This window comes from Peromyscus californicus, unplaced genomic scaffold, assembly GCF_007827085.1.
Source record: "Peromyscus californicus insignis strain IS unplaced genomic scaffold, ASM782708v3 Scaffold_3__1_contigs__length_106647218, whole genome shotgun sequence".
Classification (NCBI taxonomy): Eukaryota; Metazoa; Chordata; class Mammalia; order Rodentia; family Cricetidae; genus Peromyscus; species Peromyscus californicus.
The window spans coordinates 32761638-32785630 of NW_026294551.1; positions in this window are offsets into that span (position 1 = coordinate 32761638).

The following is a 23993-nucleotide window of genomic DNA, read 5'->3' on the forward strand; positions in this document are numbered from 1 at the left end:
TCATGCTTGAAAATCAAGCCCCTGAGAAACTAAACTATCTTCCTAGCTTTACTACTTATTCATTTAGAAAATCCACCACCACCACCACCACCACCACCACCACCACCACCACCACCACCACCACATGTATGTGCATTTACCATGGGACACATCTGGAGGTCAGAGAACAACTTCCAGGAATTGGTTTTATTTTTCCACCATGAGTTCCAGGTATCAGGTCATCAGACTTGTATAGTAATTCTTTTGCACACTGGGCCACCTCAATTAGTTACTCCTAAAGAACAACAGCGAATTTGTTTTTAGTAGTTCCAACAAGTTCTACAGTTACAGGGCAGCAATTGTTCAAGTGTTGTCTGGTACTATATAGTCCAGAGACATAACGTGAGGAACTCTGCACTCAACATCTCGTTCAAGGCTCAGGAGGGCCTGACTATCCTTGCTGTCAAAGAGGAAGCTCAAATGCTGACCCTCCTTGGGGTTACCATGGCCTCAACATGGGCACAGCATAGCAGAGAGGACAGACACCCTGTCCACAGTAGTCCATGCAGATAGGACACCCAGACTGTATGCTCCAGCACATGCAACACAAAGAACTTGGTGTTCCTGGAATCCTGTGGAATTGTGGTTCTGGTGGAGAACTGCAGGTCATGATGTGGCCAAGAACCAAACTTGATGTTTTTCGTATTCTGAGTTCAGTGCTTCTTCTAGTCCACGAAGGAAGATGCAACCCCTTAGCATGATGGCAACTCTCTTTATCCTTATAAATTTGACTAGGAAAAGGTAACCACAGATTTGCATAAAATCATTTAAACTCTTAGGTGAGGATGAAATATTCAAGCAATGCTTACCATTGTTACTTAAATCAAGGACTTTCAATTTGTAGCGCTTCCCAGGTGAGTCCTCACAATTCAGATAAGCATAACCATCCCTCCATTTCCATAAGGACTTGGCCCCAGGAGCCATGCAGACACCAAAATCCATAGATAATCAAGTCCCTATGAAAGAGTTGAAGATTTGCATATAACCTATATGTACCTTCTCATATGCTTGAAGCCATTTCCAGATTATAATGTTTGATAGTACGCTAATGATATAAAAATAATTGTCTATTGTTTAGGTAATAATAATGAGAAAAGGAGAATGCACTTACTTTGCATAGACATATTTTAAAAACTGTTTTCAATTTGTAGTTGGGTGAACTGGAGGATGAATGAACCTACAGGCGTGACAGACCAATTCGAGGATAAAGACATCCAATGAGAAGAAGCCTAGCAATGAGAAAAGAACAGAGGTCACACAGAACAAGGCTCAAATCCTTGATCCATGGCTAGTTAGTAGGCAATTTTGAAGCTGCTCTGAATCTTGATTCTAGCTTTTGCAGAAGATATCTCTTTTACTTACATCAAATTACCTTACACTCACCAGATAAGATGTGCTGAAGCACTTGTGCTGCCAGAATTCAGTGCTTTTAAAAGTGAGGAAAGAAAATACTGTCATGAGCACTTTAAATAGGCAATGTTTTTAGACTGTTAAAAATTGAGAGTTTCAAACAAACACACAATAGATGTGTTTTGATCAAGTTCACTTCCTATGTTTTTCTGATTTGATTCTTCTTCCATGCCCTCCGACCATTATCCCCTCCTTACTTCATATGTTCCTTTTAATAGATTTTTTTTAAAAAAAATAACCTTACTTTGAATAAATTTTGACAACTACTTTCTTTAGTTGCAGACACTGTTTATAGTCAAGTGGTAGGTCTGCCAACTAATCAAGTCTACCGACTTTAAAACCAACATTTCTTCAACTATACTCGTTTACTGTTCAATTGATTTTGAACTCTTCAATCTTTAGAAATTATGACAAAGTTGTAGTGAGTTAAAAAACTCAAATTTGCCTTCAAGGCTGATGCTATCCTGCCTTCAAGTTCAATGATGTCACAGATGTTCATAAAGGCACTCCTATATGAGGACTAGTGTCCACACACATAGACTATCCCCTCCTTTTAGCTGATCACAGGTTTCCTATGCTGTCCTTGTGAGGGTTTGTGCTTGGAGAATCAATCAAAGACTTAGGAGACAGGCTGACAGCCACACACATTGATTTAGTGGACCTCTTAGCCTCTAGGCTCAGAAAGGAAACACAGGCCCTAGTGGCCTCTAATTTGTCATTAAATAATAAGGGCATTTAGTAGGAAAAGTTGTCTCTTCATATTGGGCCACTTGCTGGTTCCTTCACTAATTCCTATATGAGTATAATTTCCATTGATGTGGGTGATGGTCATTGGTCAAATACTGATATTCTTCTCAGTGTCCTACTGCTAGACACAGAAGCACTAAGCTGCAGAATGATTTCACTTACCAGGTCCTATTTGGTGCACATTTGGAACCCAAGGACCAACTACGCAGGAGGCCTGGGCTGTTTTCACTTGGACACAGCCATGAAAGTTGTGTATTTTTTTCCCTTTGGTGGAAAAATGATGGCTTTGCTTTCTTGAAGCATTCCTGCTGGCTTATTCATGGAACCCAAAGAGGGTGACATCCAAGGAGGGTAGCCTTCTGTTTCTAAGCCAGAGTCAGGGTTTGGCAAAGAGTAAGAACTGGATGGGGGTGGGACTGCTCAGTGCAGTAGGTGAGAGAAGAGTTGGCCAAAAGGTAGGAAAGACTTGAAACCAAAATCCACACTCTGATGTGCGGGGCCTCCCAGTAAGAAAAAACACTCACCAAACACCCACAGATTTATTTGGATTGGAATCGGGGATGCAGTGCCCAGGAGGCTGTCGAAACAGAGAACTGACCCCCTTCAGTGGAAAGCAGGGACAGGGGCTGGGAAGTGGAGTGAAGAGAAGGACACCCCAGGCAGAACTGCAGATTCCTTGCCCAGAGAATCCACTTTGCAGGCTTCCTGGGGCTGGAACTATAGGCTGCTCCCTGTGTGGGTGGTAGATGGAGAGACTTATGAACACTGGGGATCCGTCTTTTCTCTGGAGCCAGACAGACGCAGGTTAAATCCAGACTTCACCACTTACAAGCCTTGGAACCACGGGGGAAGTACACTTGTCTGAACCTCAGATTCCTAACTAGTTAAATGAGAATAAAATTGTGGGTTTTAAAGACAGTTCAGTTTGGTACTGTGCACGAAGAGAGCTGGCCTTTGTGGGCCCGGTCCTCTCAACTTTCAATAAATAGCTCTCAATTTCTATATATGTTAGATGGCAGGTTGTGTTCAGGGAGGGCAGCCTCATGGCATGGCTCTAGGGCATCTCAGTCTAAATATAAATCCTACTCTACTCTGGGCTAACTGGTTTTATGGTTTGAAGTAATTTATTCTGCAATTTCTTCCATCATAAAAGGATTATTGTAATGATACTTACCTTGTGTTAATTGAAGACCAGGTAGTGATAAGGAGGGAGAAAGAGCACCTGACTTTCCAAAGACAGTGGAGTGAGGCTACACAAATGTTGACCAATATGACAATGATGGTGAAATTGCCAGCCTGATATGATCTCAGAGCAGGAATTGTGTGTTCTAGATCATGGTTCTTCTCTGGCTCACCCAGGAGACATTTGAGAATGTCTAGAGGCATTCTGAGATGAGACCACATTACTAGACTTAGAGTCACCACTTGTGCTCCAAGAATCTAAGTTCAGCCACCCATCCTCAAGAAGTTAATTAAAACAGCCAAATTAATAGTGAAAGACAAGAAAGAGAGGGATTTAATGAGACTACACTGGGAAGAGGAACAGAAATTCAGTGATGTCCCCTCCATGTCATCTTCAGGGTCCCTAAGTGAGGTCAAGATTTAGGTAAAGGACCAGAGATATGCATAGCTAAGCATATCAGTCAAGCTGAATCCCCACCTACCACTGACCCATCACAGTCTTTTTCATAAGGTGGTCTAACACGTTGTAAATTTCCTCCCCAGGTAAAAAGGTTCCCCTCTGCCTGACTTAGGCTTTAGGTTTTCTCTTCTCTCAGCATGTGATACTTGGGGGAACTCTGAATTCTTAGGAGTCCATTGCTTCTATAATCGGATAGTCAATGTGAGGAATACAAGTACCTCTTTAGAATATCTTCATCTCTTCCAGGCCAGTTATAATAGCTGATGGGAGTTCAGGCTGCTGTAGTTGTCAAGCAGGTAGAGACAGGGATGGTGCTCAACATTCAACAACGCACAGGGCATCCCCATCTTAACAGAGAATTATCCATCCCAAAACATCACTAGTATCAAGGTTGAGAAACACCGGTCTAGATCAGGTACATCTTCAAGTCCTAACAATGTAAAGAAGTTGAAGTCAGCTTGATTATTATCAAAGACAACCATGGCTCTTGTTTCACTAAATATAAAGTATGTGCCATCCTCCAGATAGTATGCCCTGAGAGTAGGGACATTGCCTTAGTCAACATCAAATCAATGCATAACATCACCTAATAGGGATGCCAATGCAAAATGAAAGATGCAATCATTTGATAGACCATGAAGAGTTTTTCACTTTGAAATAAGATGGGAAAATGGGTTCATTCTGGGGAAGAGCATTACCTAGAGTGATCAGAGCTGGAACTGAGAAACCAACATTGCAGAAAGCACAGGAAAGTTACTGCTTGGCATGTACCACCCATTTAGGATTGGGAAGGCTGGGAGTGGATTTGCCTTTCTAATTAGGTTTGACTTGGGCTAATAGTGAAGTGAGCTTTTGTTCCCTGAGCAGACACCAGCTGGGAGGGGGTCCAGGAACGTGCTGGGTGGCAGGGTGAAGTCACCATGATATGACACATCTTCCCTGGGTGATCCACAAATAGATGCTTCACACATGAACATATGAGACCAGTCTACAAACTTAGCTCTGACGCAGAATATCCCAAGAGGTCAGACTCTTGAGTTACTCTGTGTGGCAGTTCAAATCCAGGCTCTATGGCTTGCTTGCTGTGGGGCCTCACATAAGATCATCAGATTTTTCTAAACCTTATTTTTCCACAATCTTGAAAGGGCAGATGAATAACATCCACCTCAAAAGATTGTTATGAAGCATCAAAAACAAAAATATATAAGAAAACTTGAATGGGCTAAAATTTATAGAGAAGAACTCCCTTCATTAAATGGCTGATTGTTCACTTAAATTTTGCATTATTTTTCATCTCTACCATCCTCTCTATATCTTATGGGATACCATTGATTCTTGTTTCCCCTTGGTCCAAACACTACCACCACATGAACTGTCCATAGGATATACTCCAGGCTCTTCCTTCTAACTCAAAGTGCACATTAAACAACTCACTTTTAGGAATACTTTCTGTGACCTACAGAATAAAGAGAGGAATTACTGAGAAGACATTCTGGTCTTCCCCGAATGCTCCACACTTAACATTTGCTAATGCCTGCCTTCCCCAAAACAGATGAATTCTTGACCATATCGCTTCTAGGATATATTTGTTATTCCTGGAACATCCCTACAGTTTTCATTCCTATAGATCTTTGTGTTGCTTCCCCGGCTTGAACTAATCCCCTTAAATGAAGTCACAGCTAATTTTCAAGGCCCAGGCCACATGCCATCTTCCATCAGGAAACTGCTCTTACTTTGCCTCCCTTAGTTGGAATCAGATCTCTTATTCCTGTGGCCTCTAGAGCACTTGCTGGCTCTGTCTCAGCAGCTCTGGGTTTTTCAGCCTCTACTTTGACATCATTTTGGCCACATGATTTTGTTTCTTTGGAAATGAAGTGATCAATCCAAAAGGGTCTTTCTGACCTTTCCTGCTATCTCTTCCCAGCCTTCTGGAATCATGTCTTGTACAATGGAAGCACTCAAAAGAAAAATGTTGGACTAAACCTCAAAATAACCAAGCGAATCATTTCTTAAGGGGATCTCTGTGGTCAAAGGTACATCCTCCTCTCCTGCCAAAAATACCTCTTGAAGGAAAGAGTACTGGAATAAATTTCATTTTCTTTTCAACTAGAACAAGTTCCCATACACCAGTGCTAAGAGCCAAGTGTGACTATGGGATATGACATAAAGATTTTGTGTGTAACATTATTTGTCCATTAAACAATTATGCATAGTCTGAAGAGATGTCGTAGGGAGTAAAGTCCATGCTGGGAAATCAGGAGTACCTGAGTTTGATTCTCAGCACTCAATGAAAAAACAAATAGAGGCTGATCATAATGGCATATGAGCAATCTCAGCACCCAGGGACAGAGGCATGAGGATTTCAGGGGTTCACTGGCCAGTCTAGACAATTGGTGGTAAGCATTAAGTTCAGTGAGAGATCTTGAATTCAAATAAGTTGGAGATGGATAGAAGAAGGCACTGTTAACCTGAAGCCACTATGGAAACACACACACACACACACACACACACACACACACACACACACACACACCAAGCAAAGACAAGTAATAAGTAAATGTCCATGCCATACAATCAGAGATTGGTGTGTACAGGTGTGAGTGTGTGTATGTATGTATACATGTGCATGTAATTTACCTCCAACTAGACTCAATGTACTCTGAAGGTCCATGTATTCCCTGAATCTCACTGTATTCCTTGGGTCTTATCAAGAGTATAGTCTGCAGGAGGAGGTCAGTAACACGGCAAATGGAGAAATCTGACAAAAACCACCTTGCTCAAGAAACCTGGACAAACAGCAAGTGGGAAAAGTTCTGCTGATACCCTCTGTAATGTACCGAGAATGGAGATCTACTTTTATGGTCTCCCTACAAACCTGCAAACCTTGCAACCCCATGAAACACCAGAAAGTTTTGAATTGAAAACGATTCTTCAAAATACTTGAGCAGCACTCCTAGAAACTCTCAGGACTATCAATGAACAATGAAAGTTTGACAAACTATACCAGAGGAGCTTCATAAGCCATGATAGCTAAGTGTCATATGTCGCTGGATGGAATCTTGAGCCAGAAAAAGGGTTAAAACCTAGAGAATCTGAAAAAGGCAAGGATTTTTAACAGTGGTAATGTAGTCATAGTGATTCCTAGGTCATGACAAAATATGTACAAGATAAATAAATCACATAAAGTATTGGAAATGAGGGAAATGGAGAGTGTAGTGTATGGGAGCCTTCTGTACCATTTCCTAATGACAGAAAAATTGAGTTATTTGGGTAAATCCTCTAGAATGGCATATCTTGGTCATAGATAGCTCTATTTGTAGACCTTGGAGGGCCCTCTAGTTGGCTTTCATAATGCTTACACGTGTTTACATTCCCACCAGCCCCATGTAACTCTCACAAGCCAAAGGGCTCCAAATGTATATATCACAGAGTAATTGTTGCTTCCATTTACTGTAGTTAAGATTTAGAATCAGACCATGCCATTCTACAGATAAGCAGATAAAGAAATGTAGTACATATATGTATAATGGGATTTCATTCAGCCATAAGAAATGACTGGTTCAAAACATTTTTTTTTAATTGTTGAATCTGGAGATCATTCTGTTAAGTGAAATAGGCCAGATTCAAAGGAAAAACATTGTGCCTAATGTCCTATATTGGGACAGTAGAAGTTGTATTTAAATGTGTGTGTGTGTGTGTGTGTGTGTGTGTGTGTGTGTGTGTGTGTGTGTGTTTGTAGGGTATGAAAGTAGAAAAGGGTTATGAGTGGAAGAAGAACTCTAGGAGGAGCAGAGAGGGAAGAATGAGTCAGAGTAATGGAATATGTGTCGCATAAAAGCAGAAGGGATGGCGAGGAGACAAACAAGGTGGGTGAAGGGGGGAAGTGAGGAAGGGCGTTAACAGTGCAAAGTATCAAGACATGTATGTATGAAAATAATGTATGTATGAAAATAGCATGGAGAAACCCATCATTTTATATGCTAACCTTAAAGCAGGTAAAGAATAATGTAAGTGGACGTGTATAGAACATCAAGCACAAAGCAGGTACTCCATGGTTGTTCTCTCGTCCAGCTTATATGAGGCTCATGGGGAAACCATGTAACTTGTCTAGGGACAGCAACATATTTGTTATTTGTTGTGAAACAAGGTGTTATTTATTGTGCAAAATCTATAACTACTCATGCTTTCTGTTTAGTGATGGGTGTGTGTTGTTTTTCTTAGTGGGGTGAACAAATCTGCACTTTCTCTTCCCAGCTACAGAGACTGGTGGGAGAAGAAAAGAGGAGAAATCAAAATTTCAAAGCTTCTGCCATTTCTTCTGTGCTGATACAGGGTGAGTCCGAGGGTGGATGAACCTTTGTTTCAACAGACACATTAATGAGACAGTGTTTTTAAAAATCGACCTAGAATCCAATAGAAGGTGGGGAGTTCAGAATAGCTGAACTGTTCTACATAATTAAGTTAGGGAGTTAAAATGAGAGAAGCATGAAGTGTGTGTGTGTGTGTGTGTGTGTGTGTGTGTGTGTGTGTGTATGTTTGGGAGAAAATACTGAACTACTAAAAAAGAAGCTGCAAGAAGTTTTACATTGACGAACAGTCCAAGGACTTTCAGAGAAAAACATACCTAAAACACTCCTTTAATACCTGTCCTTCTCTGGTTGGAACAGCCTCCATGATTCCAACGTCTAAGAAGTTTACTTAATACAAGTAGTTGGCTTGGAAGATTCTGGTGGAAATGAAAATCCTTGTTTTCTATGTCAACCCTGGTCCAAAGAAAAGGAGCAAGCCAGTTGGGTAAAGGGATAAATATGAGACTTTAGGCTCGGTAAAAGAGGAATTGGTCAGAGGAACAAGTGGCCATGAAGTATATGTACCCTGGGAATTTGAAGAAAGTGGATGTTGGACATTGCAATTGGGTTGGCATTAATAAGTAGGTGTGTGTGTGGGGGGGAGTTGGGGGGTGTGGTGTGTTTCTATCGTTTTGCAGTGGAGTCTGGGGAACTCAGTAAGGGCTGAATTCTCCTATGCACTCAGGACTCTTAGAGAGAGATTTTCCCCATGACTGAAGGGTAAAAATGTACAGCAGGATGTGCCCACACCTCCTGTGCTGTTCCTCTCAACCTCTATTCCCAGTGCCTTATTACATGCTGGGAGTCCCATTTCAAGGACATACAAAGCCTGAAACATAGGATCGTTTGGTAATCAGCATTATTGAGTTAGCCTAGCCTTAAGCCCCCGGTAAAACATGACCCAGGCAGTAGAATTCCTCCCAGTAACTTGGTGATTGCCAGTGCGCTTGCATCCCAAGCATCTTCCTGTTCAGTGTTCAGTATCAGAACTGTGCATCACCTCTTTTAATCTGTAGTCTAACCCTCTGTGAATAAAGAAGCAGGAGTGTGGGGAGATTAGATCATTTTCCTGAGACTAAAAAGGAGCTTAATATTCATTACAGAGAAAGCCCAATTGGACCAGAAACTGCTTTGGTTCACTCCACCATACTAAAGCTTCTATTTTATCTTGTTTTTTTTTTTGTTTTGTTTTGTTTTTCATACCTCTATGTTTTCTCCTCTTCTCCTCAACTCTTTTCAGTCACGTTAGGCCTGAGGCAAGTCTGAGGAAAGAATCGTGTTCTTCTGACAGGCAGATTGGAAACAAAATCTTCACTCACAGCTTGGCAAGCATGAGGGCCCTGACTGATCTTCGGTGGCCGCTCCAAATGGCAACTGCTTCAAAAGCAGTCCTGCCTCTACCCCGGGTGCAGAAAGCCTCACTCAGGAGGCCTCCCCACACCAGAGCAACTGCCTGCAGCCTCGAAGTCAGGTGTAAGACCTGAAGTGAGTTGTTAAAACAGGATGTGGTGGGTCCGTGTGGGCAGGGAAGAGGAAGGTAAGGGAGGAGGGGGTGCAGGTAGCATTTCTTCAGGGAGCCAGAGGCAGAGGAGTCGCTGGTGAGTGTATAGAATAATGACTGTTTTATTACAGCCACATAGCACTACGCAACAGGGATGCTTTCTGAGAAATACATTGGTAGGCAATTTTGTCATTTTCCAAATACCGTAAAGTATCTGTGTCTATACAGTAGAGCCCGCTGTACACCTGGCCATTTGGGTCAGCCTATTAGTCCCGCTCTACACACTTGTACGGATGTTGCTGTATTAAATACTACAGGCACCTGTAACCCACTGGTATTTGTATTTCTGAACACACACACACAGGTTTGTTGAGGTCACCTTACCACAAACACCTAATAATGTGCTATGTGTTGACATTGCCATGGCCATCACGTCTTTGTCAATATGACTTTGACAGCTCCATGAAAATCCTAAAAATCACCACGGTATATGCAACCCAGGGCTCACCTGCATGCCATTACATAGACAGGGCCATATTTAATTCTGCATAGGTGTTAGCACCTGCTAAATGGCAAAAACAATTGAGGCTTTATATTAGTTGCTATCGACTCACAGTTTAAAAGTATAATCACCTAATGGTAACAGGAGCTTGAGGCAGCTGGGTCATATTGAATCTGCAGTCAGAAAGCAGAAGAGAGATTAATTTTCTTTTTTAAAAAAAATTTTAATTAATTTAATCTAGGAGTATGTGTGTGTGCCTGCTTGTCCATATGTGCAGGTGACCACAGGGGCCAGCAGATGGTGTCAGATCTGCTGGGACTAGTTACAGATGGTTGTGAGGCACCTGATGTGGGTCCTGGGACCTGAACCCTGTTCTTCTATAAGTTTGGTGAGTGCTCTTAACCTGCTAACTCTCCAATCCCCGAATTTTCTCTTTTGTGCAAAGCAGGACACCAGTGCTCGAAATGGTGCCTCACATATTTAGGGTGTATTTTCTCACCTCAATTCAATTAATTTAATCCACAAAATCTCCTGCAGACTTGCCCAGATGGTACCCCCCCTCCCTACAAAGTGATCTAAATCTCATGAGGTTAACAATAAAAATTAACCGCCACAAGTTTGGTTCCTTTTCTCATTGCTAGGATAAAATACCCAAATATATTAGTTACTTTTCTTTTTAAAGTTGTGACAAAAGGTCTGATGAGAAGCAACTTAATTGATGAAAAGTTTATTCTGGTTTCCAGTGCAAAGGAATCAAGACCATCATGGCAGAGAAAGCGTGGGTGCAGGAGTGTGAGGTGGTTACTTACTTTGTATCTGAAGTCAGGAAACAGAGAGAGAGGACAGGAAGGGAGAACAATTCATAAACTCTCAAGTCCTGCCCCCTAGTAACCAATCTTCTCCAGCTTCTCAAGGTTCCACAAGTTTCCCAAACGGAGCCACCAGTTGGGGACCAGGTGTTCAAACGCTTGAGCCTATGGAAGGCATTTCATATTCAAACCACAACAGATTCCTGCCCTTGAGAAACTTAGGATGTGTGGATGACACATTCATCCCACAAGAGCTCAGGAAAGAATTTGGGAAAGAAGACTAAGAAAAGTCAAGACCACTGTGGAGAAGCCCCACAGATAAAGATGATGGGTAAAGACGCGACGTTCCTTCTTTTCATGGGTAGAAGAGACAGATAAGCAACACATGTCTCAAGGCAAATGGAAGGTGCCAGGAATGGATCTGATAGAGTGAGGAAGACTTCCTAGGGGAGGAGTCACATGGATTAAGTCTTAAAGCGGGAGGAAGGAGGTTGGAAAGGCAGGCTGTGGGCCAACCACAGTGTTTTATGTCAAACTATGGAGTTTGAGCTTAATCTAGTCATGAAGATTGAAATGAGTGCTTACTTGAGTACAAGGCTGGGGGCAGAGAAAGATGTTATAGAGTGTAAGGTCAATCTTTCCATCCTTACCACCCCGGACCCTCCTGCTTGCCAGATGTGGCTATGCCCCACGTTTTGAAATATTGGTCCTCTTGTTCCGGAAAAGCCTATGATCTGTTTTAATCTTATGAATTGGAACCTTTAAGCTGCTACTAGAATGGGGTCTGGGGGCAGGGGTGAGAAGCAAGGCAAGAAAGGTTTTTCCATGCGCTTGGCCTGGTGCATCCTCACGTTCATTGTTCTGCAACCAGAGAGGAAATGGACGAGGAGGCTGATTGCTGATTTGGTAACTATGGCAATGTGCATGCTCCTGTCATTTACAATGCCCCTGAATGGCTCAGAAGAGCCTTTGGAAAATAAAACGCTTGCTTGGGAAGAGGCAGGTAAACATGCCTTGATCGTGTTCTTCTGACGAGCTTGTTTCCCAGTGGGCAGACAGGGTTTAGAAGACTAAGTTTCAAAGGCACACCGGCCTCTGCTCACAGAGGGAAGATACTTGAGGGACACTCAACCCAGGCCTGGGTATTTCCTACTAATGCCAGGCAGCTGTCCCTGAGCCTTCTCCAAGCAAAGGCTTTGCTTTGAAACTAACACGCTTCTCTAAGTGCACATCTATTTATAGCGGTGACAGACTGTCTCCCTTCTCTGCTTCACAGCCCTCGAGTCCCACCTTCGGAGTCTCTTGTACACTCTCAGAATAACCCCTCTCTTCCCCTTTTCTCTAACACTGCAAGTCCTAATTGGTTTTTCTTGAAATTACCCAGAAAATAAAGTTCAACAGACTTGGGTTTTTAGCAAATCTCTGCTACTGACTTTCGTCTGTGTGGTCTTAGAAAAAACTCTTAACATCTCTGTGCCTCATCCGTGTATCCTGGTCTGAGGAAGCGAGGTGCCAGTGTTGTGTTAAAAACACTGTTGTGAATGTTTTTCAGAGTTCTGAGTTTTCATCATGGCACGTGGCGAACCAAGGGAAGGGTATCTTGTTTTACCTTTTGTCTTTGTCCCGGTTTTCTTAAACGTTATTTCATTTGATGAGTTTGGGTGCGCTGCCCTAGGAGGGCCAGAAGGGGGCATCAGATGCCCTGAAACTGGAGTTACAGATGGTTATTAACCACCATATGGGTGCTGGGAATCAAACCCAAATCCCCTAAAAGAGCAGCTAGTGCTCTTAACTTCTGAGCCATCTCTCCAGCCCTTCCCAAACCTTTAAGAGCATGAGTCTTCTCTGTCAGCTTCCAGGTCAAGGTGTAGAAAGTGCATCTGGGAAACGTGATAGAGAAACGAGACTGCTCCAAAGGAGCCCATGAACCAGCTTATGGGGGGTCTAGTTTATTTTCATGTCATCGTCAGTCCGACGATGCATTGATTGAGCTCATTATTCCAGATTAGATAGAGAAAATATCACTATATTTTTATCTCCTGACTTTTCTCTCATCCTGCTAGGGGCCTCAAACTCACAACTTAACACAAGCTGCCCTTCACACCCAACACACTGAAACTAAAGCTTGACTTATCTACAGAGAGAACGGCGGCTTTGACTTAGCAAACTGGAAAGCAGGGAAAGTCTTCCTCATAACGTAGCCCACAAAGGCACCCCCCTCTGTGAATACACGGACGTTGACGGGCCGTTCAGAAATCTCTTTACACGCTCCAGTCTTTCCCTGCATTCACGCCTCCCAGCCACGCCCTGGAACTGACCCAGAACTTATTTCTCTCTACTGAGTCAAACCACCTTTTCTGGGCTCCCTCCTAGATCCATCCTTCCTGTGATGTCTCCTCACCACAACTGCATTTGACATTGTGATGGATGGACATTCTGGGTTTTCACTCTATAGGCATTTTACCTACTTATAAGAAATAATTAAGGGGCTAGAGAGATGGCTCAGAGGTTAAGAGCACTGACTGCTCTTCCAGAGGTCCTGAGTTCGATTCCCAGCAACTACATGGTGGCTCACAACCATCCGTAATGAGATCTGGTGCCCTCTTCTGGCCTACAGGGATTCATGCTGTATACATAATAAATAAATAAATCTTAAAAAAAAAGAAATAATTAAACATAAGAAATGAATAAATGAATTATTGGTAAGCCTAAGTCTTAAAGTAAAACGTTACCTATACTTTGACCTTGTGACATATGCTTATGGCACACAGCTGTCCTTGTTCTTGGCTGTGGTATGTTCTGCATGGGTCAGTTCTTGGCTCAAGTGCCCATTGACAGTGCATCTTCACTAAATGGTTGTTTCTGCCTTTTCATTGCAAGGGCTGGTGCAATGTGCTGCTGCTTACACAACAATGTGGGTCAGTAGAGACTGGTGTGTTAGTGGGATAACAAGTAAGGATTGGAGATACAGCCCAGCAGTTAAGAGTGCTTGCTGTTCTTGTCGAGGACCCGAGTTCAGTTCTCAGCACCCAGATTCAGCAGTTCACAGCAATTTGTAACTGCAGCCTAAGAAGGGCTGACATCGTCTTCTGGGTTCTGTAGGAATCTATACACATGTGTATGTACATGCACGCATGTGCGTGTGTGCGTACACACACATAAAAAGAAAAAAACATGGTTCTTTTCTATTTCTTACATCACAGAGCAGCGTTTTCCTTCTTGCTTTCCATGCTCTGCACCAGGAATCTCCCATCTTGTAGGACCTCAAAGGATCCAGAGGACCAGCCATCAGATAAATGAAGGGACAATGCAAATGGAATATTTCAAAGGATGCTCACACAGGGTCAGCTTAGTTATGTACAAGCTTTATACAAAAACTCAATTATATGACTTCAACTGATTGCAAGGGATTCTAGGAGATCAGTTTGATACACACTCAGGGAGAGCAGTCAAAGGTCTTGGTGAGTATCAAGACAGACTCCACCACAACTATGCATTTTATATTAGTAGTTTGGTTTGATTTCTAAAGGAGATTATTTCCAAATGCAGCAACATTTCTAGCGGTTACAATATTCCATACACTTAGGTTCTTGTTTTAGGGTCTCTGTTGCTGTGATATAACACCATGACCAACAGCAACTTGGTAAGGAATGGTTTATTTCAGCTTACACTTCCAGGATCTCAGGGCAGGGAAGGAACCTGGAGGTAGAAAGTGGAGAAGAAATAGGGGATTACTCCTCATGGTTTGCTCAGCCTGTTTTCTTTTCCCATCCAGGACGACCTGTCTAGGGTAGGCTCTGCCAAAAGTGAGCTGATAATCAAGAAATAATCAATCATTAATCAGGAAAATGCACCACAGGCTTGCCCACAGGCTAATCTGGTGGGAGCCTTTCCTTAACTGAGATTCCCTCTTCTGAAATGACTATAGCTTGTGCCAAGTTGACATAAAACGAACTAACAGAGTTCCTATTTACTTATGTAATACATTAGGGTGCCCGTTATATTACAGGTACTATCCTGATATAGTATAGAACAAATTCTAGCAAGAAAGACAGGCAGCTGTGCCATGTTCCATGGCATGCCCTCCTGTTTTCCTCTTGACTATTTCAAGATGCTTAAACCCCATCAGAATTAGTTTCACATCCTTGAGAACTTTTGTTGTTGTCATTGTCGTTTTACAGACTACCTAGCTCAGTGCTGACTACATGAAATCCAAAATACACTTATGTTTTATTTAATCTGTAGATTAAGTAAATGATGTGATTAGTTATCATATATACCCTCTGAACAAAGGTCTGGAAGGTGAGGTGGCTAGTTAAGAGCTACAGAGACGGCTGGGGAGATGGCCTGGTTGATAAAGTGCTTGCTATGTAAGCATGAGGACCTGAATTTAATCACCAGAATGTAACCACTACATTAAAATAATAAAAAAAAAATCTGGGTATGATGATGCACAATTGTCATTCCCACACTGGAGGGCAAAGACAAATAGATCTCTGGAGCTTACTGGCCAGCCAGCTTAGGCTACTTGGTGAGTTCCAGACTCATAAGAACCTGGAGCTCAGGTTCTTCTCAGCATTTTCCTCTGGCCTTCACATTTATGCTCATGTACAACACATATGCCCCCACACATCTACATACACATGTATATACACATGCGCACACACACACACACACACACACACACACACACACACACACACACACACACAGGAGCTACAGACAAATTCTGAGACTTTGAGATAAGTGTTCAAGTGACTAACATAAGACATCCAGTGGTGGTTTCCCAGGACCCTTTGCTTGGGGATGTTTTCTGAGTACAAGAAGGGCTTTGCCACCTCCACTGTGCCTGAGATCAGTAAGCACAACAGCGCGCTAACTCATTGTAAGGGCAATTACAGCAAAGGCAGAGATTCCTAGTGTTATGGCTGAGATTAAAGTCCAGGGAGAGGGCCACGCTATTGCTAATAAGGGAGCAAATGTCTTCAGTGGGCAATGTGGCTTAAAGGGTTATTGTTCGCAAGAAGAGTCAAGTCCACGGACATGAGTCCATCTTGCTCTCAGTCATGATGCTGATGCTGCTTGCTCTACTTCCTTGGCCTCCCCCCCCCAACAAAGCTTTGGAAGAGTCTGCTCTCTTCTGGGAATTTGGCCCCTTCCCCTGCCCCTTCTCAGGTTTCTCAACACCTGTCAGGCAGCTGCTGTGTTCTGGCCAAGCAGTGGCTGCCTTTGGAAGGACTAAATTCTAACAATATGGAAAGTTTAGTGCCAGACTTAAGGGATTTCCAACATGAACTTAACATGGGTCACTGGAACCACACTCTCAGATTTCCTATGTACTTCTGTGGTCTCCATTAAGAAGCCATAAAAATAACAGAGCTACTGAGTGCGCTGGAGATACAACCGTGAATCTTTTCCTCCATCTGTATATAACCACACGAATCTGAGCCTTTTACAGCTCTCTCTGTATGTGTATGCACACTTCCACAGCTGTGCGCCACTGCTACTAGGTATAATGATAGTTTCTTAGGAACATTACAGAAGCGGCTATTATTGAATGATTAGGTGTCTGACATCCTATTCTTTAAAGATTGATTTATCTATGTATTTAATGTGTATGTGTATGTGCCTGTGTGACTTGATGTATATCACATGCGTGCAGGAGCCAGAGAAGGCCAGAAGAGGGATCCATGGAGTTGGAGTTACAGATAGTTATGAGCCTCCGTGTGGGTGGTGGGATTGGAACTCAGATCCTCTGCAAGAGCAGTAAGGGTTCTTAAGTGTTGAATCATCTTCCTAGTCCCCTTAGGCATTATTATGAATGTCCTATGCATTGATAGAGTCATTACCTCAAATTCTGTTAAACTACTTATGATCACAACCTCTGTTTTGTAGATGAGGAAGATAAACCTCTGAGAGGTTAAGTAACTTGTCTCAGGGTTGCAAAGCTAGTAAGTGACAGAGCTAAGATTTCAAATGGGGCTGCTTGGATCTATGGTCCCTGATCTTGATTTTCATGCAAGCATGTGTTTAATATGTTATAACAGATCGATTAAACTGCATTGCCTACTAAAAATAAGATTATCCTGAATTTGCAGCAAGCCATGAAATAAACAGGAAAGAAAACCGTGCCTTTAACCCCAGCACTTAGGAGGCAGAGGCAGGCAGATCTCTGTGAGTTCAAGGCCAGCCTGGTCTACAGAGTGAGTTCCAGGACAGCCAGGGCTGTTACACAGAGAAACCTTGTCTTGAAAAAAAAAAACACTGAATAAAGTGACTGTTATATTGTTATCTTCCCATTGTGAAAGTGATGCTCAGAGTAATTAAGTGAACTTTCAGAGCTCATGCAACTCATAAGTGTGGAAATGGCAGCATTCTTAACTTTGATTGTTTCATAATATATACTGTATATGATAATGCATAGTATGAAATGTGAACTCTAAAGTGTATTGTACTTATTTATTAAAACTTGTGTTTAATGATGTGGATATATATACATATATTTGTATACATATATACACATACACATAAATACAGATTGAAGTTCTTTGGAAACAGCCTTTAAAGACAAGTGCATTAACTTGGAACCTCAGTGTATTTATTCTCTAGCTCTGTTCACCAAGCATATTTACTTTAGAACTTTGTACAAATTGAAATGCCCTGCCCTAGGATGAAACCTAAAGGGCATTTCATAGCCTAAAAGAATTAGGTTCCGTATTCCTTATGAAAACAAAATTCATTTCTTCATGGCAAAAAGTTTATGTTTCTTATAATACTCCAATAATCCAGGTTATTAAAATTTCTGAGGCACTCAACATTCCACAAATACTTTTTATATCTGTGAAAGTTTGAGAGGAAAGGGATGAAAGATCTCTTGAGCCAGGGCTCTGTTCTTAATTCTGCTAGAGACTGCTCTCTGGTAACCAGGAACTGGTTCTTTTGCCTCTCTGGGACTCAAGTTACTCATTTTAAAAATGAGCTCAAGGATATCATCAGTAAATATTGGAGGGGCCATGGAGCTCTGACCAATATCTCTTGAGACAGTGAAAGCAACAGAAAGGGGGGTTATGGGGAACTGTGACATTGAACCTCTAGGAGTATGACATTCAGTAAGACTCTGGGAGAATTGCACAAAAGGAAAGTGGTTGTCTTGACCAGGTCTTCATGCAGTTTGGGAGTCCAGCGTTCTTCTAGTAGATAAGCACTACACACCAACAGTGTCTTGGCAGTCTTAGGACTAGAACTGGGGAAAATGTCTAAATTTCTGCTCTCATTCAGCTTCCTTTAGGTTTAAGGAAGTCAGGCCATAACAAAATGAACATGGTTGTATGGTGTTAAAAGTTATTAAATTCTGGGCTGGAATTATTTATTTATCTCAATGGGAAAAGTACTTGCCAATAAGAGGACCTAGACTTAAGCTCTAGAACTCTAGAATAATAAAATAAAACACCGCCAGGTGTGGTGTTGTGTGCTATAATCCCAGCCCCTAGGAAACGGAGGCAAGCAGATCCTTGGGAACTGCTAATCAGCAAGCCTAGCCTTTGTGGCAAGTTCTAGGCCCTTGAGAGACTCTGTCTCTAAAGATAATGTATCTTCAGAAGTGCCATCTGAGGCTGTGTTTGACCACCACATTCCCAAGCATAAAAACGTGCATATACACATGCGTACACACCATACCCCCCACCACCACCACACACACAACTAAGTGCTTTGGAGGAGTATAAAGCAGATAATGAATGGAGAAAGAAATTGGAGAAGAGGGATTTCACTTCTCATTTGGTAGTAAGCTTGATGTGAATGACTGTGAGGCTCTTTATAAACATTCATTTGATTTGGTGTGAAGTTATTCTAGCTGCAGAAGTGTTTGTATGTTTGAGTATTGGTGCTACCTTCAAGCCTAGCTGAGGGTAGGATTGTCTTTCCTATAGATATATAAAATTCAAAGAAATAATTCATGCCAAAGCACGTTTTCACCAAACGTTTTCAGATAGTAGATGGGGTGATTTGGAGGAGAATGCTCATCCCCCAGCTCATATATTTGCATACTTGGTCCTCAGTTGGTGGAACTGTTTGGAAAAGATTAGAAGGTGTGGCCTTGTCGGAGGAGGTTTGTGGCTGAGGGTGGGTTTTGAGGTTTTAGAAGCCCATTCCATTCCCAGTTGGTGCTCCCCACTTCTCTCTGTCTCTCTGTCTCTCTCTGTCTCTCTCTCTCTGTCTCTCTCTCTCTCTTTCTCTCTGTGCCTCATAGTATATCTCAGGATGTAATCTCTCAGCTACCACTCCAGTTCCTACCTGCCTGTCTACCACCATGTTCTCCACCATGGTGGTCATAGACTTCCACTCAAACTAAGCACTTTTGTCTGTAAGTTGCCTTAGTCATGGTGTTTTGTCACAACAACAAAAAAGTTACTAAGGCAATAGATTACAGACCTCTAATAACCAGACTTCAGAAAAGGCATGAGGGGTAGAAATACAAAGCCAAGTCACTAGGTGATATACCCTCTATGATGAATGTAGGAGGCAAGAGTTCCATCATGGCTCATGCTTATTAGAAGGTGCATGCAGGAAGGGTAGAATAGAGTGAGAAAACAACAAAGAAAGGTCATGGTCCAGAAATAAAAGAAAGCAGTACTGAAGAAGTCTGGTATGAGGAAAAATCAGCTATGATAGCTGTAGTTATGGGTTTAGGAGAATGAGGATGGAGCATGTAAAAGAGGCAGTTGGACCATGGATGCTTTGTACTTTCCATCATCACCAAGATCCTGTATCTCAAAAGCCATCTAGGTACACATTTACTGTCTTATCCACAGCAGCATTCTACCACTGAGCTACATCCACCAATCCATTTGATCTCCCAATAAAATGTTTGCAAACTGGTTGCTTCTTCAAGGCATTTAAATTCCATTTCAGGTTGCAAAATGTATTGCACTGGGGCCATGTAACACAATCAAGAATAATAAGGTTCAAAGCGAGAAAGATAACTGTTCAAACTCTGCACTTAACTAGGTTACTGCCTCTTGTACAGTTTGGCTCAGCTAAGTTACACAGTGTCACTGTATCTCAGTTTCCCCATCTGGAAAATGGAGCTATTAAGAACACCTATGCTATTCAGTATTTCCATAAAGGATCTGAGTATAGGACAAGGCTTCAAAGCCCCTTCCTTTTTTTTTTCTTTTAGGGCAAATAGATACCCTGTGGGAGCAGAACATGGTACTGAAAAAAGTACTTGAATGGGTTCTTGGGAGACAAGGACCAAGTCTCTCACCTTGACCCTGGCAGCTGCTCTATTTTATGAGAACCAAGGCAACACATGTCACACACAAGCTTTTGAAACAGAAGGAGGTCAGTGCCAACAGGCCAGGCTCTACTATTTCATTGATTGGAACAATGTTTTCATTGGTTGATTGGTTGATTAAATGGCTGCCATTCTCAGGTTTCATAAGTGTGCCCTTTCTCAAGGAATCACTTGGTTCCATGACCCACTTGCTCCTTCAGCTGATTTGAGTCAATCGCCTGCAGAGAAAATAGTCTTCCTCATCTCTCTGTTTAAAACAGCTTGCACACAAGTTTTGTTACCTGTGCATCATGCTGTCCTTATTCAAGGCACTTTCATGTACTGGACACTCTAAGAACAATGCTGAAGGTCTAAATCATTTTCAACACACCTCAAAATGTCTCAGAATCAAAGAAAGTATCGTTTCTCAGTAACAAATGAGCTCTAACATACGTAATACATATTTTGTGCATAGCTACCATGCAATAATTCAGGAAGTTTGATATTTCAAAAATCAAGTTTAAGTTACAAGAATAATATTAACAATTTGCTCTCTATACAACTTAGAATTGTAGAAAATTACTAAAATATTTTCCTCTTTTGTGATGAAATTACATCTCATGTTGATATAGAATTTTGTAGAAAAGAAACAATCAGAAAACAAAGGAAGAAGGTATTTACTTAACTTTGTAATTAAAAATCATTGTCTATAGGGTATTTTGTTATTTGTCAACAACTCTACCATGTTGAGAGTAATCAGCTACACGTATTTGTGGGAAACTTACAAATGTCATTTAATGTCAAATTGGAGTTGGCTTGTTAAAACAAGTATTTTATGTTTATTGTCCTCAAATAAAAATAAAATAAAATGAATGATTAAATTACTCCCTCATGCTGAAAAATGAAAGGTAATTGAGAATTTATTTTGTGTAATTGGCTGGGTAATAATAAATATATACTACAAAAAAGAATTTTGTAGAAACTGTAGTTACTCTTTTTCATTAGCTCTCGCTCTCTCATCTTCTCCATCACTTTCTCAATGTTACCAGAGGAGTGAGGTTGAGTATGATAGTAAATATTCCATATTCATACATTTACCCTAATATATATATATAAAGCCCTATGTCCTGGGAACCTAGAACATCATTGTTACTCAATTATTGTCTTATTTGTCTGAAGGAAGGAAGACAGACAGAATCCATTCAGGTACTTGGAAAATATAAAATATGAGCCTTTGGGTTATTCATCATAAGCTGAAATACAGGAATGCTCCTCCCAGGAGACCATGTCCCCCAGCATCTCTTGCTTCACAAAGGAGCACGGTATAACAGTTCTTTAAAAAAGAATGCATGTAAGGGACCAGAGAGATGCTCATTGGTTAAGGGCATGTTTTACTCTTGTGGAAGACCCCAGTCTAATTCCCAGCATCCATATTGGTGGCTTAAAATCAAGTTAATTCTAATACCAAGAATCCAACACTCTCTCTGACCCCCATGGGCACTCTCATGCATGAATATGTATTTGTACACAGACATGTATTATACATACAAATAAAATTGAAGTACATCTTTTAAAAAGATGAATGCATATGAATCTGGTCACATTTCTGAGAAAACTTGTGCTTTTCCAACTTAACGGGCCAGGTGCCACTGATGCATCATGCCCTCTTTTGTCCATGAATCCAAGTGTGATGATGTTTTGACAATGTTAAGTTGACACGCCAGCATGCTTGGAATGATGCAGAGGGAAGCTGAAGGACACTGAGTCCTTGATGTCACTGGCAAACTGCTATACCATCCCAGACCACCTATTTCTAGATTACTTCAAATGAGATTAAAGGCAATGATATTTGTTACTATTTCTGTATTTGTACTGAAATATCTTGTTGCTGCTCCATAGGAAGAGGTAATGACAAAAGGAGAGGAGATGAGGAGATAGAAGCAAGGGCATTTGGAAAGTGTAGCTGGAAAGGTGAAGGAGTATTCTGTAAGGATCAAATAATGACGCATTTACAAGAACTACCAGGGGTGGATGAGCAGGAATCAAGTTTATTTATACCCTGATGTGTAAGATATGAGTGGATAAGGGGGCTCTCTGATAGAATAGACTACCTCATTCCAAGCACATAGCTTCCTGCCTTTAAGATGACACAAGAATAGAACTTAGAAAAGACAAAGAAATTAGTGACTCACATGTTCCTTATATATATACGTATCTTAAGTCTTCTTGCAAGCAATTTTTGTAGGGATGGGGATGGCAGACCATTCAAAGTGGGCTCCTTGTGGCAAATGAATGTAATATTTCTTTGATAACGTCTTTGAACAAAACCTTACTAGGCTATGAAATAACTAAGAGTAGAGACCAGAGGGCAGAGAGTAAGAAAGAATCCGTGCACACTGAGCTTGAGTGACTGTGGGATGTGCTGTGGAGATGACTCTTATACAAGTGTGTACGAAGCTAGGAAGTGGTTGGGCAGGCATTTGTACGCAAGAATCTCCTAAAACTTGGTGTTTCTAAGACATATTAGTTAAAGGTGTGTTTTTCCAGTTTCATTCGGATCTTTGCCATTGGAGAAGCTTTCTTTTTCAGCTGTGTACAGTAACTCAGTCTGTTGGTCAGCTGTCTGTCGCTGTGACCAAGTGTTTAAGTCAAATGGAATCAAATGAGAATAGGTTCATTTGGGGTCCTGGTTTCAGAGCTTCCAGGCTGAGTCTGGCTAGCTCCATTGCTTTGGGGATGAAGTGATGGGGATGTTGTGGTGGCATAAGCATGTGGTAGAGGGGGATGCTCGCCCCATAGCAAGCAGAAGGCAGTGAAAGGAAAAAAAGAACCAGGGACAAAATATATCCTTCAAAGTCATGTCTCCCATCACTTAATTCCTCTAGCTAGACCTCCATCTCTGAATATCCCATTAAAGAATGAGTAAATCAATGTACTAATCCATTGATGAGATTACAGCCTTCATGATCCATTTGCCTTTAATGGTAGCGATCAGCCTCCAAAACTAATTTGCATTAAAATATTTTGTAACAACAGAGACTCACTCTTCTTTGACACTAGCCTGTCATAATACATATGCCCCAATACCATTCCACAACAAGGGAGTAAAAATTACAGACGTGACAAAGAAATAGCATATGATAAAATACAGTTTCAAGCAAACAGGCTGTAAAACGCATTAGACCATGGAGCCTGATGAAGCTTCCTTATGTTGAGAGCATCTTAAATATCTCTTCCCTCACTAGCACCTGTCCTGGTTGGGGTATCTAGGCTACTCATCAGCAACAAATAACCAGCATCAAAATTAGCACATCCCTCTAGGTTCCTATGAGACAAAATCAAGCGGACATAATGGTCTCAGACCTGCTTAAGGTCTATGCCTACGATTTTATTCTTTTCTTGGTTTTGGCTCAAATGGTTCGCCTACTTGTAGCTTGAGTTTTCCTGACTGGCCCACAGTCAGGACAAATCTCTGACACCTGCCAGTCCCACAGCCACTCAAACCCGACCAAGTAAACACAGAGACTTACATTGGTTACAAACTGTATGGCCGTGGCAGGCTTCTTGCTAACTGTTCTTACAGCTTAAATTAATCCATTTCTATTAATCTATACCTTGCCACGTGGCTTGTGGCTTACCGGTACTTTACATCTTCCTTGTCCTGATGGCGGCTGGCAGTCTCTCTCTCTCACCCAGCTTCCTGTTCTCTCAATTCTCCTC